This window comes from Pongo pygmaeus, chromosome 8, assembly GCF_028885625.2.
Source record: "Pongo pygmaeus isolate AG05252 chromosome 8, NHGRI_mPonPyg2-v2.0_pri, whole genome shotgun sequence".
Lineage (NCBI taxonomy): Eukaryota > Metazoa > Chordata > Mammalia > Primates > Hominidae > Pongo > Pongo pygmaeus.
The window spans coordinates 37111633-37132193 of record NC_072381.2 but is presented as its reverse complement, the minus strand read 5'-3'; the positions used below and the strand labels follow the sequence as shown (position 1 = coordinate 37132193).

The window sequence follows — 20561 nt, the reverse complement described above, 5'->3', positions numbered from 1 at the left end:
ATAGAATGATTTATATTCCTTTGGGTAGATGCCTAGTAATGGGATTACTGGGTCAAATGGTATTTCTGGTTCTAGGTCTTTGAGAAATCACCATGCTGTCTTCCACAATGGTTAAACTAAAATACACTCTTTTAAATAAACAGATCTTGTGAGAACTCATTCTCTATCACGAGAACAGCGAGGGGGAAATCCTCCTCCATGATCGAATCACCCCTTCCAGTCCCCTCCTCCAACACTGGGGAAAACAATTCAACATGAGATTTGGGTGGGGACATGAATCCAAACTATGTCAGGGAGTTTAATGGCAAAGAATGAAGACTTTTTTGAATTAAAAATTTTGGAGGACTATTTTAAACCATAAATGTATAGTATTTCAAAAAAAATAAATTTTAACCTAAAAATTAAATTAAGAATTGATTTCACTGCGAGCAGGGTCTGTAATTTTAAACTGGAGCTACACCCAACATTGACATAGAGCTACCTATACGTGAGGCTTGAGTCTCCTTCCACTTTCTGGCATGCTTTGTTAATGTCATTCAGAGCCATCCAGAAAATATTGTGTCTGTCAGAAGAACTCAGCCTCAAAATCTCAAAACATCAAAAAAAATTTTTTTAAAAAACTATCACTCTAACTACCTGAGAAATCCAAACCAAACACCAAATATGTTATGGAAAAATATGAACTCCATCATCGCGACTCCTCATGTTACCAGCTGTTCATGGAAAAGCAGAAAATAGAGATGCAGCAGATGATGAGGTAATCTTGTTTCCTACAGGATTTATTCTCTAGAGGGTTATACAGCCACTCGTGTTTTGAATGACTCAAGTACGCGAGTCACTCAGCACTGCTACCCAGGGAAATCTATCCTGTGCTAGCAACAGAGCACCTGCAGTGATGCTATCGCGCAGATGTGCCAGATGGGCTGAGAAACAGGAATGACTCTTGAGGGAAAAAGAGAGACAGGGAAACAAAAGTCTCTGAACAAGTATCCATTGACACCAGCATATCAAGTAATTTCCCAGGAAGGAAAGACAGACTCACATAAAGAAAATATTTTTCAATTGTAAATTCAGTGCCATTTCACCTATATTAAAGTTGGTCATGGCAAGAAAAATCAGTGAGACCCTTAACCCAAGATAATTTTGGGGGGTATAGAGCAAGATGAGAAAATGACCTGTCCTGCAATAATCACGGGAAATATTTTTGTTCTACTCATCCACATAGTGAGCTGCAAGGCAGAACAATGTGTCCTAAATCGTCATGTTTTGTTCAACTTCTGCTGCTTCTGTCCTAGAATGATCCTTTCCCCAAGTTACACTTCCTCTTGTAATTTAGCAGCAAGGATATAATGAATAATAAACTCATCTGTTCTGCTTTCCCTCCACCAACTTGAGACCTTTGCATGGTTTATAATTCATTTATTGGGTACTATGCTAAGCCCTGAGTATATTCATAAGAATAAGATCACCATAGAAGCTATGATTACTACTACTAATGATGATAGCTAATATTTTTGAGTATTTACTATGATCTAGGCATTAAACAAACTATCTCTTTTAATTCTCACAATGAAAATTATGCCTCAATCTTCTAATCTATAAAAATGAGGCCGATTGTAGTTAAACAATAGTTCTAACTCAAGCAATTGTTATAAAAAAAATCAGTCAATGTATGCAAAGTCTTTAGAGCTGTGTCTGATGTATAGTAAATGCTACCAAACTTGCTATTACGACAGGTGAGTTCATCCAGACCCATGGTTCTACATGCCATTTATATACCAATGACTTCCAAATCTTGGTCCCTAGCCCTTAACTCTCTGTAGAACTTCAGATTCATAGGTACAATTGCCTAATTTCATCTTCACATAGACATCTAATGTGGCCAGCTCAAATTAACATAGTCAGCAGGACTCTATTTCCTCCCCTACCCCCAAGGAAAAGTTCAGCTCTTCAGCCAGTAGACCGAATAAATCAGGGGTCCCTAACCTAACAGATGATACAGGTCAGTGGCCTGTTAGGAACTGGGCCACAGAGTAGGAGGTGAGCGGCAGGCTAGCCAATGAAACTTCCTCTGTATTTACAGTCACCCCCCCATTACTCACATTACTGCCTGAGCTCTGCCTCCTGTCAGATCAGCAGCAGCATTAGATTCTCATAGGAGCGCAAACCCTATTGTGTTCTGTGCATATAAGTAATCTAGATGTGCTCTCCCTATGAGAATCCAATGCCTGAGGATCTGTCACTGTCTCACATCCCATCACCCCCAGACAGGACAGTCTCATTGCAGGAAAACAAGCTCGAGGCTCCCACTGATTCTACATTATGGTAAGTTATATAATTATTTCATTATATATTATAATGTAATAATAAAATAAATAAAGCGTCCAATAAATGTAATATGCAGGCAGGCATGGTGGCTCACACCTGTAATCCCAGCACTTTGGGAAGCTGAGGCGGACGGATCACCTAAGATCAGGAGTTTGAGACCAGCCTGACCAACATGGTGAAAACCTGTCTCTACCAAAAAAAAAAATACAAAAGTTCGCTGGGCATGGTGGCAGGTGCCTGTAATCCCAGCTACTCAGGAGGCTGACGCAGGAGAATTGCCTGAACCCAGGAGGCAGAGGTTGCAGTGAGCCGAGATCACGCCACTGCACACCAGCCTGGGTGACAGAGTGAGACTCCATCTCAAAAAAAAAAAAAAAAGAAAGAAAAGAAAAAAAAAAGTAATACGCTTGAATCATCCTGAAATCATCGCCTCTCGCCCCCCGACACTGGTCTGTGAAAAAATTGGCTTCCACAAACCTGGTTCCTCGTGCCAAAAGATCGGGGACCGCAGCAAATGATAGCAAATGAGAGTTTGCCTCAGACAGCACTTACACAGATTGCACAGCCAACACAGTATAGATTCAAACTTAGTTCAAGTCCATCAGTTACTAGTTGTGCGATTTTGGGCAAATTCCTTACTCTCTTATTACCACCACTTCCTCATTTGTAAAGATGGGAGATAATTATAGTACCTACTTGCTAGGGTTGTGATGAGGAGTTTGTGAGATAGTATAGATCCAAATGCTTAGAACAGTGCCTGATGCATACAGTGAACACTCTATGAATGTTATAGGTTATCACCATGATCATAGTTAATCATCAGCATATTTTTAATTATTTAAGTCAAACAGCTAGAAGTTGTCTTTGATTCTTTCCTATACCCTTCACTCTGACTCTGTCAATAAGTCCTATGGGCTTGTCTCAAAACATATCCCAAATGTAGTCAACTATGTACACCACACCCCTGTTTCCACAGTAAGATCAGCCGCCATAACCTCATGCCTAGCTGACTGCAATGGCCCAACAAGCAGTCTCCCTGTTTCCATACATGTGTACTCCCCACCATCCATCTCCAAATCATAATCAGATTGACCATTTTAAAGGTAAGGCATGTCAAATCGCCCTCCTGGCGAAACCCACAAGTCCAGCACTCTCTTCATACCTAGAAAGGTATCCAAACTCGTTACTTAGTGGAGTGTCTGAAAACCAATCGACCTCATGTGACCTGAGACAAGCTATATATATATATATATTGCTCTCTATATATATATATTGCTCTATGTCTTGGTTTCTTTATCTACAAAATGAAGAGAATGCAAGAAACCACCTCTCAGGCTATTACAAAGATGAAATGGGTTTATAGATGCAAAGTGCTTGGCATAGCTCCCGACACACAGTTCACAGTGTTAGTGCGATTAATGTTTTCATTCACTTCTCCCTCCCTCTCCTCTTCTCCTTCCCTCTCTCTATCACCTGCTACTCTCCAGCTACTAAACAGCTTTTCATCTGTTCTTTGAATAAGCCAAGTTCATTCCTGCCTTGGGATTTTCGAACAGGCTATTCTCCCCACCCAGAATGTTCCTGTACCAGATCCACCCAATGCTTGACTCCTTCTTGTCTGAATAAATTTAAATATCTCTACAAAAGCCTCTTCCCTGAATAGTTGAATAATCCAAAGTACACACCCATTCCTCCCTGTCACATGACCCGATTTTAATTTTCTGGATAATTCTTGTCACTAAATTTATACATAAGTGTTTACTTATCTCTTTACTGACTGTCACCCCCTCAACACACACTTAAACACACAGAGACCTCCAAACTCCATGAAAGCAAAGATTCTGATTGTCTGGTAGCCTGTTGTCTCTTCAAAGTCTAGATTCTTGCTTGCTTTATACTGAGTGTACTATAAATATTTATATTTTTCTGTCATGACAATTTATTTGAGGATCTCTTTAAATACTGACATCAGCTAACACTAATAACATTTATCCCGCTGTGTTCACAAAGTTCAGATCACAATGATATAGGGTACTTAATAAATATATGAATAGTAAAAGTATTTCTATTACATGTGTGTCCAAGGTGAGTATATCCTAACAGTATAAATGTTAAGTATGCATAATTTTTCTACTAGATGCTTTTTAGCACAAGATTCATTTTAATTCATTAGCTGTATAGACTCTATAAGCATGTCAGACAAACCAATAAACATGTAGCATGTTGCATTTGCATATTATACCACATCTACATCTCTTGAGACAAAGTCTCGGTTTGCCAGCAGCCTCCAGATTGGCTGATGGGGAGAACTCGCTAGGATGGTATTAGTGGGGCTGGATTCAGTTGCAAATTGTTTTCTCTCTTTGCAGATGTGAATTAGCCAAGGTGTGAAGTCACCCTCATCTTTTGGCACATTATTGTGGTACTTGGATGGAGGATTTCTAAAAAAAAAACAAGCAAAGAATTAAACTGTGGGAGAGCTTGCAGTGCAGCTGGAAATAGCAGTCTCTGATGAGCAAGCTGAGCCAACAACCAAAATTAAATAAGGCTCTGAAAGCAAACCTACCATGGCTCCGCTGTTCTGACATCCCCTGGCTAAGGTCAGCAGCTGGGACAGGCTCCGGTCTTTTGAATACTGCCCTTCAAGACTGACATGGAGCCAAATTTAAAACCAGATGCCTGCATGGAAAGGAAATTAAGAGGCAGCCTGAAACATGTTATGTGACAGTATTATTTATTTGATCATGTATAACTGAAACTACAAAAATTTCAGTCTCAGAACTATATTGGGTAATCAGGAATCATGCTCTGAATGTACCCCAATGTAATTAAGTGAAGTTTTAGGTCTTAATAAAAGACCAATAACTATGTTGCAAAAGCACATGCAGGAACTGAGACCTAATAAGCTACTAACCAAAAATAGTTTTCACTCTGAATGCTTTATGGATATTTATAGAGACATTAATGCTTTATAGTTCTCAGAATGGGTCCACATGTTCCGTAAAGGAGATATTTCCTTATTTTCTAGGGGTTAAACATCTTTCTTCAACCAACGACCATACTTTGAGCTTCTCAATAACTTTATTTAAAACCAACCAATTAAAGAAACCAACCAAGGAAGCTCAATTACTGAAGCTAGAGAGTCACACATTCATTTGTCCTGGCACCGAAAGTGGTGAACACAGAAAATATGTTTTTAAAGAATATCACGAGGAGATCCCTTCTTACATTTCTGCAATATACATGGTAAGAATGTGAGCAATAGAGTTTTTCCAAGGCAGGAAAAGCCTTCTTGGTACTAACATAATATTGAAACTTTGTGAATCATATTTTTTCAGCCATAAAACTTGCAATCATGACAGGAGGGATATTTCCTTTTCTCTGAAATTCATTTTCTCATTTCTAACATTCAGAAATACGTTCTCATTTTTCTGAAATACCACCACCATTTTCCTGGAACTCTACTTCGGCCTCTTTCCCTGTAATGTGAGCCTGTCTGATACATCTGCAGTGCCCTTGCTATATGTAAGTAGAGAAAAAGTGGTCACAATTTTCCCACTGATTCTGGGTGAGTGGAGGGAGTAAGAAGGCCCATTCAACAAGTGCTGACTGATGATTCCCTGTGCTCTGCTATGTTCTTAGGCATTACACGCTATGACTAGGCACCGGGCTGGGTCAGCTCTATGCCAAGGTTATATTCAGGGTCGTACACTTGATTGAAACACTCTTCATTCCAGACATTTCTGTTCTCTAGAAAGTAAATTTCATTACTGCAGAGACAGCATAACTTTGAACAATAATATAAATGGACAATAATTGGCAAAATGAGGTAAGTAACAAAAGTAACAATTCTCCATAAGGTTCTGTGATCATAAGAATGTAACAGAAATATTAAAAATGTGTTTCTACATGTAAAAATTAATGTGGAAGCGTGAGTGGAGAACATTGTAGGTCTTCTCTTGAATTCATAACATTTTTAAGCTATTGAGTTTTGACTAGAAATTCAAATAAAGTAAAAACCTAAAAACTCACTAAATAATTTATTTCTAATTATTCTCACAATACAGCATTTAAATTATTATGTTTGAAGTTTATGAGATACAAGCAAATGACATTTTACCATCTATAGAAACGTACAATTTTCGGCCGGGCGCGGTGGCTCATGCCTGTAATCCCAGCACTTTGGGAGGCCAAGGTAGGCAGATCACGAGGTCAGGAGATCAAGACCATCCTGGCCAACATGGTGAAACCCCATCTCTACTAAAAATACAAAAATTAGCCGGGTGTGGTAGCGGGCGCCTGCAGTCCCAGCTACTTGGGGGGCTGAGGTGGGAGAATTGCTTGAACCTGGGAGGTGGAGGCTGCAGTGAGCTGAGATCGTGCCATTGCACTCCAGCCTGGGCAACAGAGCAAGACTCTGTCTCCAGAAAAACAAAAAGAAAAGAATGAAAAGAAATGTACAATTTTCTTCTGAAACATAAAATTCACAAAAATTATTTGTCACAGCGGAAGGTGAGTACTGGCTGGGATGACTGATGAAAGTGAGCAAAGATATTGGTGAAGTCCAGTGAGTAAACAAGTGCGTCCCTGCTGTCCAGAATCACCTGCAAATGTTCTCAAATGTGCTGGTCCTCGCACTCAGATGTTGCTTTTTCCTCTTTTTGAATTAAGAATTCCTATGACCTGGTTAAGCAAATACTCAGTGGAAGGATAGCCTATATTTCATGATGAAATGCAAGGGAAAATAATGCACACCTTGTCTTTCTATGACTAATGCAAAATCTAATCATTCATTCCATTCCATGGCCTACACTGGGTTGAAACAGCCATAGCCTGTCTGCCAGGTAAAAAGACTTAATGTCCCTCTTGAGAAGAAATTAACTGCTAACGCAGACGGAGGTGAAATGGAGTCTGTCTTCTGTCCTCAATGCGGCCATTTTTCTCTTTTAATCTCTCTCTTCTGTTCAAGCAGAATGAAAACTTGGATCTTTGCCTTGAGCAAATTCACTTCCAAGCCCCCAAATCTGGGACCCTGTTGAATTGCAGAGGCTAGCTTCTCTTGTAGCAATTCTAAAATCAGTCAAGGCCAGCACTCACAAGGGTAGGAATGAGGCAAGGTGGTGGTCCACTTCCCAAGTCTCACATTACTCATGTGGGAACCTTGCTCCTGTTTTACTTATTCAGAAAAACCTTGCTGGATTAGCTGATACTGCAAATTAACATAGCCCAGAAGGGCAATGGCAGCAAACCAAAACACACTCAGGTGTGTGACTCAGGCTTCCCCAGCCTGCATGGCCGTGGCTTTCTATCCTAGGATATCAGGTAGGAGAGGGATGAGGGGGTCGTGGTCCAGTTGTAGAGTCAGCCTTTCGACCAGAAAGAATCCTCTTCTGCCACGATAACGTGTCTCTTCCACAAAGTGGCAATGTATGTTTACAGAACAGAAAACTAAAAGAAAACTTGATGTACTAGTCAGGGTTCCCCAGAGAAACAAAATTGATAGGATGTGTATATGTATAAAGAGAGAGATTATAAAGAATTGGCTCAAGGAATTATGGAGGCTGGCAAGCCCCAAGGTCTGCAGGGTTAGCTGGCAAGTTGTAGATTCAGGAAAGCAGATGGTCTGGTTCCAATCCAAGTCTGAAAGTCTGAGAAGCCAAAGAGCCCAAAGGCAGGGAAAAGCTGATGTCCTGCTTTGAAGGTCAACACAGAGGAAGAATTCTTTCTTACTTAGGGAAGGTCACCTTTTTATTCTATTCAGGCCTTCTGCTAATTGGACGAGGTCACTCTGCGTGGTTCAGTCTACAAACTTAAATGTTAATCTCATCCAAACACAGCCACAGAGAAACACCCATATTAATGTTTGACCAAATATACAGGCACCCTGTGGCCCAGTAGAGTTGACACACAAATTAACCTTCACATGCTAGTTCATCTGATGTGCAGCCCCAGTACAGACAGCCTCACCTCACATCTACTCCAAGTCCACTCTTAACTCCAGCTCACAATAAATGTGTAGAGTGTTTGCATGCTTCCTTTCTTTGGTCTTCTTAACTTGGTATAGGATCAAGCCACTTTTATTCCATAAACTTAGTGTAGAGCCAGATATGATACCAGTTTACTTCATTCTTTATTAATATCTCTTTTCTTATTCCTCTTCACCCTTTCATTTTAATCAGTGCTAAAACAAATGTTCTAATTACCTAACAAAAGTTCATTATACATTATCAATTAGCCTATAATGCATGAAAGCAATAATTGGTATTTCTTCATGTAACTTCTCAATCAAAAGAAAAAATCAACTGATTCTTGACAAAGGAGCAAAGATAATTTAGTGGAAAAGGGTAGTCATTTCAAAAAATGTTGCAGCAACAATTGTACAAAAAAAATTAGCCTACACTCAAATCATGTATGTTTCATAAAAAAATTAACTCAAATGAATTACAAAGCTTAAAGTATGATACGAAACCACAAAAGTTCCAGGAAAAAAGCTTAAGATGTCTCATAAAATATCTATATGATCTTGGTTTTGGTGATGAGTGTATTAATATAATATCAAAAGCATAATCCATGAAAGAAAAAATTGACAAATTGAACTCCATTAAAATAAAAAACTTCTGCTCTGCCAAAGAGGCTGTTAAGATAATAGAAAGACAAGCTACACACTGGAAGACCATATCTGCAAAACATGCATCAAATAAAGAACTTGTATCCAAAAATACAAAGAACCCTTGAAACTCAAAAATAACAAAACGAAAACCCAGTTAGAAAATGGTCGAAAAGTCTGAACAGACACCTTACCAAAGAAGATATACAGAAGAAAAAATAAGAAGAAAACATGTTCAACAGCATTAGTCACTAGAGACTTGCAAGTTAAAATAAAAATGAGATACCACCATAAGCTGTACTACCATTTAGAAGGACTAAAATTTAAAAATCAGACAATACTAAATGGTGACCAGAATGCAGAATAGCAGGAACTCTCATTTATTACTTTTGGAAATGAAAATGGTACACTCACTTTGGAAAAGAGCTTGGCAGTTTTTTTACAAAGCTAAGCACAGTTTTATCATATGATCCAACAATCACATTCTTAGATATTTATCCAACTGATTTGAAAATTGATGTCCACACAATCAGATGCACACAAATGTTTACAGAAACTTTATTCATAATCACCCAAACTAAAAGCAACCAAGATGTCCTTCAATAGGTGAATGGATGAACTCATTGTGGTGCCTTCATACAATAGGATATTATTCAGCAATAAAAATAAATCAACTATCAAGTCATGAAAACGCATGGAGGAATCTCACTCAAAAAGCAGCCAGTATGAAAAGGCTACAGATTGTATGAGTCCAACTACATTGCATTCTGGAAAAGGCAAAGCTATAGTAATAACCATGTGAAAGATCAGCAGTTGACAGGACAGAAGAGGTGGAGTGTTGAAAAGTTGCCCTATTATTAAATACCTTCATGAGTGCAGATATTTTTAAAGTTGTTTAGGAGTTTGGTGGATATCAGGACAGAATGTAGCCTGGAGAGAAAAGAAAAATAATGTAATTGTATTACAAATGCATGAAATCACTGCACTGAAGGGACTGGGAGGGGGAAAAGGTGCTGACCTTAGTAACTCTGGAAATGTGTGGACTCTATAAGCCTGAAGGCAAAAAGAGTTTCACATGAACAGTGAACTGTAGTTAATACAGTTATTTCCCACAGGGTCTGGGTTAACAATTCTGATACTGGTATATATGCATACTAGAATTGAACAACTGAGTAAATGAATGGTGGTTAAGGAAGTCATGGGAGTGTGGGTTTACAGGTAGGCTAGGAAAGGAGGCTGTAATGATCTATATGGTAATGGACTAGAGTTGGAGACAACAGTATGAATCCATATTTAGCTTAACACAGATAGAGATGGGCTCATGTAGAAATATATAGAGACAAGTGTATTTAAGCAATTAAAGTACATCTGGTGCATATATTTCCTTCTTCTTAGCTCAGTGGGCTGAGAAGAACAACAACCAGTAGCAATGGGCATACTTGGCACCCGGATCTTGGTTTCTAGTATTATCCTCCAATAAAAGGAACCACAGCTGCTTGGATAAACTGCTGGTTGTAGGACTGAAGCAGAAGATATACAAGATGAGTGTGGAGCATCTTGTAGTCCCAGAAGGTAAGAAGGAGTGTTGAGAAAAAACGAATGGAGGAGGGGCCAAGATTGCTGAATGGAAGCAGCTGTGGTTCGTGGCGCTTACAGAGAGGAACGAAGGGGGCGAATGGACACAGCACCTTCAACTGGAATATCCAGGCGCTGGCCTTGGGACTGATAGTGAAACAACTGAACCCTTGGAGGATGAAGAAAATCAGGGCAGAGCGATAGCCCACTTGCGAGTGACATGGAGCCAAGGGAACCTCTACCCCAGCCAAGGAAAATGGTGAGCGAATATGAGGCCCCAGGAAACCACGCTTCTCCCATGGATCTCTGCAACCCTCAGAGCGGGAGATCCCCTCGTGAGCTCACACCAGCAGGGCGTTGGGTCTGACACACAGACTTGTGTAGTCTCAGCAGAGCAGCTGCTCAGGCACACAGCTTGACATACTCTGCCCCAAGATCCCCACCAAGGTGGGAGGTCTGTACATACCCCTAGGAGGCGGGTAGAATGCAGGGAGATGAGCAGCGTTGGTCTGTGGGCTCCGCTTCTACTGCACATCACAAAATAAGACCCACTGACTCAGAATTCCAGCCAGTCACCAGCAACAGGGTGGAGCCTGCCTGAGATGGGATAGAGCCCCTGAAAAGGGGTGGGCTGCTATCTCTGCTGTTTGGTCAACTCAATCATTCCAGCCTGCGGGCTTTGGAGACTCCAAATGGTCCCGATGAGGAAAGGTCCCCCCAGTGCAGTACAGCTGCTTTGCCTGAACCTGGTCAGACTGCTTTTTTTTTTTTTTTACGGAGTCTCACTCTGTTGCCCAGGCTGGAGTGCAAATGGCACCATCTAGGTTCACTGCAACCTCTGCCTCCCGGATTCAAGTGATTCTTCTGTCCCAGCCTCCCAAGTAGCTGGGATTGCAGGTGCCCGCCACCATGCCCAGGTAATTTTTGTATTTTTAGTAGAGACGTAGTTTCGCCATGTTGGCCAGGCTGGTCTCAAACTCTTGACCTCAGGTGATCCACCCACCTCGGCCTCCCAAAGTAGACTGCTTCTTTAAGTGGGACCTCAACCCACTCCCCCTCACTGGGTGGGACCTCCGAGCCAGAGCCTCCAGCTACCCTTGCCTACCCATATTCTACGGACAGAGCTCTGATCTCTCCCTGGGACAGTGCCTGCGGGGAGGGGAGGCCCCATCACCTTGGTTATTTGGGCAACTCAGCCATTCCAGCCTGTGGGTTCTCCAGGCTGACCAGGGCAGAAGCAGTTCCCCAGCATGGCTATTTTGTCAAGGCATGCTGTTTTTTTTAAATGGGGCCCACATCCACTTCTCACTGGGTGGGTCTTCCCAGCCAGGGCCTCTGGCCAGCCCCACCCATGTTCTACAGCTGACTGAGTTCTAATTTCTCCCTGGGACAGAGTGCCCAGGGGGCAGGGCAGGCCACCACCTTGACTGTTTGGGTATCTCAGCCAGTCCAGCCTATGGGCCTTGGAGAGACCAAACTGATTGGGGGCTGAAGAGACCCAGTGAAGGATTTCACCAACACAGCACAGCTGCTCTACCAAAAAGCAGTCAGACTGCTTCTTTAAGTGAGTCCCTGATACCCTTTCGCCTGACTGGGTGAGAACTCCCAACTGGGGTCCTCCAGCCACCTCCTACAGAAGTGTTCAGGCTGGCAACAGGTCAGTACGCCCCTCAGATGGAGCTTCCAGGGGAAGGGGCAGGCTGCCATCTATGCCATTTCACAGCCTCCACTGGTGATACCTACAGGTACTTGAAGAACCGAGGTGACTAGGTCTGGAGTGGATTCCCAGAAAACGGCAGCAGCCCTATGAAAGAATGGCTAGACTTTTAAAAGAAAAACAAACAAACAACAGCAACAACAAAACCAAAAACTCCATCCAAAGGTCAGCAACCTCAAAGATCAAAGGTAGATAGGCCCACAAAGATGAGAAAGAATCAGCATAAAGATGCTGAAAACTCAAAAATCCAGAGGGCCCCCTCTCCTCCAATAACTGCAACACCTCTGTAGCAAGGGCTCAGAACTGGGCTGAGGGTGAGATGGCTGAAATGACAGAAGTAGGCTTCAGAATGTGGATAAAAACAAACTTTGCTGAGCTAAAGGAGATATTGTAACCCTATTCAAAGAAACTAAGAATCAAGATAAAACAATGCAGGAGCTGACAGCCAAAATAGCCAGTATGGAGAGGAACATAACCAACCTGATGGAGCTGAAAAACACACCACAAGAACTTCACAATGCAGTCACAAGTATTAATAGCAGAATAGACCAAGTGGAGGAAAGAATCTTAGAGCTTAAAGACTATCTTTCTGAAATAAGACAGGCAGACAAGAATAGAGAAAAAAAAGAATGAGAAGGAATGAATAAAACCTCTGAGAAATATGGGATTATGTAAAGACACCAAATCTACAACTAACTGGGGTACCTGAAAGAGACAGGGAGAATGGAGCCAATTTAGAAAACATATTTCAGGATATCATCCAGGAGAACTTTTCCAAGACAGGCCAACATTCAAAATCAAGAAATGCAGACAACTCCAGTAAGATACTCCATGAGAAGATCAACCACCAGACACATAATCATCAGATTCTCCAAGATCAAAATGAAAGAAAAAATGTTAAGGGAAGCCAGAGAGAAGGGCCACGTCACCTACAAAAGGAACGTCAGACTAACAGCAGACCTCTCAGTAGAAACCCTACAAGCCAGAAAAGACTGGAGCCAATATTCAACATTCTTAAAGAAAAGAATTTCCAACCCAGAATTTCATGTCCTGCCAAACTAAGCGTCATAAGCAAAGGAGACATAAGATCCTTTTCAGACAAGCAAATGCTGAAGAAATTTGTTACCACCAGACCTGCCTTACAAAGGCTCCTGAAGGAAGAACTAAATACTGAAAGGAAAAACTGTTACCAGCCACTACAAAAACACACTGAAGTAGACAGACCAGTGACATTATGGAGCAGCCACATAAACAAGTCTGCAAAATAACCAGCTAGCATCATGATGATGGAATCAAATTCACACATAACAATACTGACCTTAAATGTAAATGGGTTAAATGCCCCAATTAAAAGACATAGAATGCAAGCAAGATAAAAAGTCAAGCCACATCAGTCTGCTGTCTTCAAGAGAGCCATCTCAGGTGCAAAGATACACTTAGGCTCAAAATACAGGGATGGAGGAAAATTTACCAAGTAAATGGAAAATAGAAAAAAGCAGGAATTACAATCCTAGTTTCTGACAAAACAGACTTAAACTAACAAAGATCAAAAAAGACAAAGAAGGGCATTACATGATGGCAAAGGGTTCAATTCAACAGGAAGAGCTAACTATCCTATATGCACCCAATACACGAGCACCCAGATTCACATAGCAAGTTCTTAGAGACCTACAAAGAGACTTAGACTCCCACACAATAATAGTGGAAGACTTTAATACCCCACTGTCAATAGTAGATATCATCAAGACAGAAATTTAACAAAGAAATTCAAGACCTAAACTAAGCTCTGAATCAAGTGGACCTGATAGACATCTACAGAACCCTCCACCTAAAAACAAAAGAATATACATTCTTCTCATTGCCACGTGACCTTACTCTAAAATTGATCATATAATTGGAAGTAAAAGAGTCCTCAGCAAATGCAGAAGAACTGAAATCATAACAAGCAGTCTCTCAGACCACAGAGCAATCAAATTAGAATTCAAGATTAAGAAGTTAACTAAAAACCATGCAACTATGTGGAAATTGAACAACCTGCTCCTGAGTGACTTTTGGGGAAATAAAGAAATTAAGTCAGAAGTCAAGACGTTCTTTGAAACTAATGAGAAGAAAGATACAACGTACTAGAATCTCTGGGAGGCAGCCAAAGCAGTGTTATGAGGGAAATTTACAACACTAAATGCCTACATTGAAAATCTAGAAAGATCTCAAGTTAACAACCTAACATCATAACTAAAAGACCTAGAGAACCAAGAGCAAACAAGCCCCAAAGCTAGCAGAAGGCAAGAAATGACTAAGATCAGAGCTGAACTGGAAGGAAATAGAGACACAAAAAAAATACCTTCAAAAATCAACAAACCCAGGAGTTGTTTTTCTGCAAAAATTAATAAAATAGACCACTAGCTAGACTAATAAAGAAGAAAAGAGAAAGATTCAAATAAACATAATCAGAAATGATAAAGGGGATATCACCACTGACCCCACAGAAGTACAAACAACCATCAGAGAATACTATAAACACCTCTATGCACATAAATTAGAAAATATAGAAGCAATAGCTAAATTCCTGGACACATATACCCTCCCAAGATTGAATCAGGAAGAAATTGAATACGTGAACAGACCAATAACAATTCTGACACTGAGGCAGTGATAAATAGTCCACCGACCCAAAAAAGCCCAGGACCAGGCAGATTCACAGCTGAATTCTACCAGAGTTACAAAGAAGAGCTGGTACCATTCCTAGTGAAACTATTCCAAAAAATTGAAAAGAAGGGACTTGTCCATAACTCATTCTATGAGGCCAGCATCATCCTGATACCAAAACCTGGCAGAGATACAATAAAAAAGAAAATTCAGGTCAATATTCTTGATGAACATTGACGCAAAAGTTCTTAGCAAAATACTGGCAAACCAAATCCAGCAGCACATCAAAAAGCTTCTCCACAACGATCAAGTCGGCTTCATCCCTGGGATGCAAGGCTTATTCAAAATATGCAAATCAATAAATGTGATTCATCACATAAACAGAACTAAGGGCAAAAACCACATAATTATCTCAATAGATGCAGAAAAGGCCTTCAATAAAATTCAACATCACTTCCCGTTAAAAACTCTCAATAAACTAGGTATTGAAGGAATATACCTCAAAATAATAAGAGCCATCTATGACAAACTCACAGCCAATATCATACTGAATGGGCAAAAGCTGCAAGCATTCCCCTTGAAAACTGGCACAAGACAAGGTTGCCCTCTCTCACCACTCCTATTCAACATAATATTGGAAGTTCTGACTAGGGCAATCAGGCAAGAGAAAGAAATAAAGGATATTCAAATAGGAAGAGAGAAAGTCAAATCATCTTTGCTTGCAGATGACATAATCCTATATCTAGAAAACCCCATCATCTCAATTGAAAAGCTTCTTAAGCTGATAAACAACTTCAGCAAAGTCTCAGGATACAAAATCAATGTGCAAAAATCACTAGCATTTCTATACAACAATAACAGGCAAGTCAAGAGCCAAATCATGAATGAACTCCCATTAACAACTGTCACAAAAAGAATAAAATACCTAGGAATACAGTTAACAAGGGAAGTGAAAGATCTCTTCAAAGAGAACTACAAACAACTGCTCAAATAAATTAGAGATGACACAAACAAATGGAAAAACATCCATGCTCATGGATAGGAAGAATCAATGTCGTGAAAATGGCCATAGTGCTCAAAGAAATTTATAGATTCAATGCTATTCCCATTAAACTATCATTGACACTCTTCACAGTATTAGAAAAAATGTATTCTAAAATTTATATGGAACCAAAAAAGAGCCCGAATAGCCAAGGCAATCCTAAGCAAAAAGAACAAAGCTGGAAGCATCATGCTTCCTGACTTCAAACTGTACTACAGGGCTACAGAAACCAAAACAGCATGGCACTGGTATAAGAATAGACACATAGACCAATGGAACAGAATAGTGAACCAGTAACAAGACCACATACCTACAACCACCTTATCTTTGACAAACCTGACAAAAACAAGCAATGGGGAAAGGATTTCCTGTTTAATAAATGGTGCTGGGAGAACTGGCCAGCCATATGCAGAAAATTAAAACTGGACCTCTTCCTTACACTATATACAAAAATCAACTCAATTTGGATTGAAGACTTAAATATAAAGTCCAAAGCTATAAAAACCCTAGAATAAAACTGAGGCAATACTATTCAGGGCACAGGCAAATATGTCATGATGAAGATGCCAAAAGCAATTGCAACAAAAGCAAAAATTGATAACTGGTATCTAATTAAACTAAAGAACCTCTGCACAGCAAAAGAAACTATCAACAGAGTAAACAGACAACCTACAGAATGCAGGAAAATATTTGCAAACTACCCATCTGACAAAGTTCTAATATCCAGCATCTGTAAGGAACTTAAACAAATTTACAAGAAAAAAAAACCCCATTAAAAAGTGGGCAAAGGACACGAACAACAGACACTTCTCAAAAGAAGACACATAAGCGGCCAACAAACATGAAAAAAAGCTCAACATCACTTATCATTAGAGAAATGCAAATCAAATCCACAATGAGATGCCGTTTCACATATTAGTAAACAATCAAAAAACAACAGATGCTGGTGAGGTTGTTGAGAAAAATGAACAATTTTACACTGTGGATGGGAGTATAAATTAGTTCAGCCATTGTGGAAGACAGTATGGCAATTCCTTAAAGACCTAGAGGCAGAAATATCACTCAACCCAGCAATCCCATGACTGGGTATAGGCCCAAAGGAATATAAATCATTCTATTATAAAGACACATGAACTCATATATTCATCACAGCAGTATTCACAATGGCAAAGACAAAAAAAACAACCTAGGTGCCCATCAATGATAAACTGGATACAGAAAATGTGGTACCTATACACCATGGAATATTATGCAGCCATACAAAGAATGAGATCACATCCTTTACAGGGACATGGATGCAGCTGGAGTGCATTATCCTTAGCAAACTAACACAGAAATGGAAAACCAAATACCACATGTTCTCACTTATAAGTGGGAGCTAAATGATGAGAACACATGGACACACATAACACACACTTGGGCCTGTCAGATGGTGGAGCATGGGAGGAAGGAGAGGATCAAGAAAACTAGCTAATGGATGCTGGGCTTAATACCTGGGACGATCTGTGCAGCAAACCACCATGGCACACATTTACCTATGTAACAAACCTGCACATCCTGCACATGTACTCCTGAACTTAAAAGTTGGAAAAGAAGAAACTAATGGTGCGGTAGGTCAAAAAAGCACCAGGGTCAACTTAAACAGTCCCAATAACCAAAGCTAGAACCACCTGAGCAACAAGTAAGTAAAATAGTATTGGATTACTGCCCAAAGCACAAAATAAATATCTATGAATCCAGGGTGATATAAATATGTGATTTAATCAATGAATGAGAAAGAAGAAATGTCTCCTATGCAAAAGAATTAGAGACAATTTACATAGGTGCTCTGCCCTCCATGAGGTGGATTCTAACTCCCCACTCCTGAAGTGTAGGCTGGGCACTGTAACTTCCAAAGAGTGCAGTATGGAAGAGAGAGGGAAAAAGGATAACTTTGCAGTGGGGAAAACTGACAACAACCTCAGCCAGGCAATCAGGTTTGTCATCACTAGCGGTAAGTCATGTTGATTGTATGCGCTCTCAGTGAAGTGATGGAAATTGCACGTTACTTCAATGGTTTTCCTCCCAAGAAACCACAACCCCAGGCTAATCATGACAAAAAACAGCAGGCACCCCGATGTGAGGGACATTCTACGAGATACCTGACTAGTACTCCTCAGACTTGTCAAGGTTATCAAAAACAAGGAAAGGCGTCTGAGAAACTCACAGCCAAGAACTCCTAAGGAGGCAGGACACCTAATGTACTGTATCCTGGATGGGATCTTAGAACAGAAAAAAAAGATGTTAGACAAAAACTTGTGAAAATTTAATAAAGTGTGTCCTTTAGACAATAATACTATATCAATACTGGTTCATTAATTTTTATAAATATACCAAACAAATGTAAATATTAATCGTAGGATAAACTGGGTGTGGAGCCTATAGGCACGCTCTGTACTGTTCTCACAATTTTTCTGCAAATTTAAAACTGTTCTTTAAAAAAAGTTATTTACAAAAGGATAAATGTCTTATCTAGTTTCTTGTTACCTTTAAGTATTATTCCAAGCATTCCACTACAGTTAGAAAAGCTATTATCCAAAAATTCTACTTTGAAATTTATTACATAAATATCACCATAAGTAAGTTTATATTATTTGCTGTAAGGAGTCAATCACACTGATTAATTAATCTTTTCTCCCAATTTTTAAGAGTTTTTTTTAAAAAAAAAACTCATTTCAAATAAAAATATAAAAATGACATATATCCTCTATCTCAGAGGTTACTCTGACTCCTATAAAATGAAGAGAATGTTTCAGCCCAGCCATATATTCAAGGATTTTTTTAATTGTTCTGGATGACAATTTACTCCCTATGCTCTAATGCTTTTCAGTATTATGTTTAATAGCTTTACATGCCAAAATGCATAAGACAAAATATCAGAAACCTGAATAAATGTTTGAATTTGATCTCATTGCCATCAGGCAAGACCATATCTAAAAAGACAAGTGGACAATAGCCTCACCTTCTTCTGTGTAACCATTAGAGAAGACAGTCTGTCTGTCTCCCATATTTGTATTAATCCCCCTGTCAAGGTCCTTCCTTAAGCCTGAGTTGAATCCTATGTGCTGCTGCCTAATTCTATTTCTTCCTATTATCTTTTCAAATAAAGATGGGAAATACTTACTGGCCAATTTCTGTGCAGCAACCATGCATGGTATATAAAAATCATCATTAAATAACCATTCTTTTCAGATGAAATGTGCATAGTCCTTTAATCTTTTCAATTCAAGGCTGAGCCTTTTGTCTTCTTGTAGGTGGTTATCTGAACACTTCTCTAATTGCTACAGTCTTGTCTTTAGCACAGCACCAAAGAGTTAAACTTGACATTCAAGACAAATATTTGAAAATCCCTGTGTGATCGTGGAAGAAAAAAATAGTCTAAGAAAAGAATAAGGTTACCTAATTTTATCATTGAGAATGGATTTTAACTGAAAACATTCTCCATTAGAATTTCAACCTTCCTTTTGTGCATTTGGATACAAAAGAGAGTGCAGAATCTGATAGACTATAACTTTTTAAAGCACATCCCTCCCATGAGAATATTAAAACACAGGCTATTTATTGAAACATTAGGGTGAGATGGATTGGTGGGCAAATTTTTGTCCAATACTAAGTAGTCATAGAAAAAAGTGCTTGATACTTTGCCATCCCTGGCAGCTCTCATCTCGGGCAGCAAGGCTCCTTGAACTGTGAAAAGGCTTTCCTGCTGTTCACAGTGTCTGCAGCCATACAGCTTTTGGAACACAATTTAACTGATTTTGTCCAATGAGCCTAGAGAGACTTAACCACCTTCTCCTCTGGACGCTGCAGGAGATCCTCTCCCATATGAAGGCCTGGTCACTTGGGCCTACAAGAATAGGATTAATTCATTGCTTTCATAAATGCAACGAGTTACTTATGTGAACACAAAGGAATATGTACCTAACACACGTAGCACTAGCCTGCCATCTAATAAGGTCTCAGAAGAAAAGCTAGTGCTTTTTTGAATAAAAGGAATTTACAGATTACAAATTTGAGACCTTGTAACTGTGGTAGAAAGGTTGTTTTTTCCCCATAATTTTGTTAATGAGAATTGTGTGTGTGTGTGCGTGTGTGTGTGTGTGTGTGAGCGAGCGAGAGAGAGAGATATGTACTCTGTTTGCTTGGTTATATGGAATTCATTTCCCCTGCTCTCTTCCCTACAGCATTCACATCCTCAGAGGTTTAGCAGAGGTCTCCCTACAGCATTCACATCCTCAGAGGTTTAGCAGAGGTCTCCCTACAGCATTCACATCCTCAGAGGTTTAGCAGAGGTCAAGTTGACACTCCCCATCTCAGCTCTGAATGGTGTCACACACTAAAGCCAGTGTGCGAAACCAAATTTTAAGCTGCTGATGAGGAAATTAAGTGCTCTGACACCTGACTATGCCTTTCTCTTCTCCACCTCTCACCACAGCCTTCAGTTCTGGAGACCCCTACACGTGAGCCCCCCGTGGCTTCACTCTTCTCTCTTCACTCTCCTCCCTGACTGTTTCTTTTCCGTCTCTATATCAAAAGCCATAGAACGAAGCATCCCCTTCTCCCACACACAAATCCCAGCAACCTCATCCTTCAAACTTAACAAGTTC

General features: G+C 39.9%; 1 long non-coding RNA gene across 1 annotated transcript in view; it reads right to left on the bottom strand.

Annotated features, from left to right (window-relative positions):
• Window positions 1-4505: 4505 nt before the first annotated feature.
• Window positions 4506-20561, bottom strand: part of LOC129006664 (uncharacterized) — a 38505-nt gene continuing 22449 nt past the window's right edge. Inside the window, exons 4-5 of the long non-coding RNA XR_008492048.2 lie at window positions 4895-5007; window positions 4506-4769 (exon numbers count right to left, since the gene is read on the bottom strand). This is a non-coding gene — a long non-coding RNA (uncharacterized LOC129006664). The remainder of the gene's footprint in view (window positions 4770-4894; window positions 5008-20561) is intronic.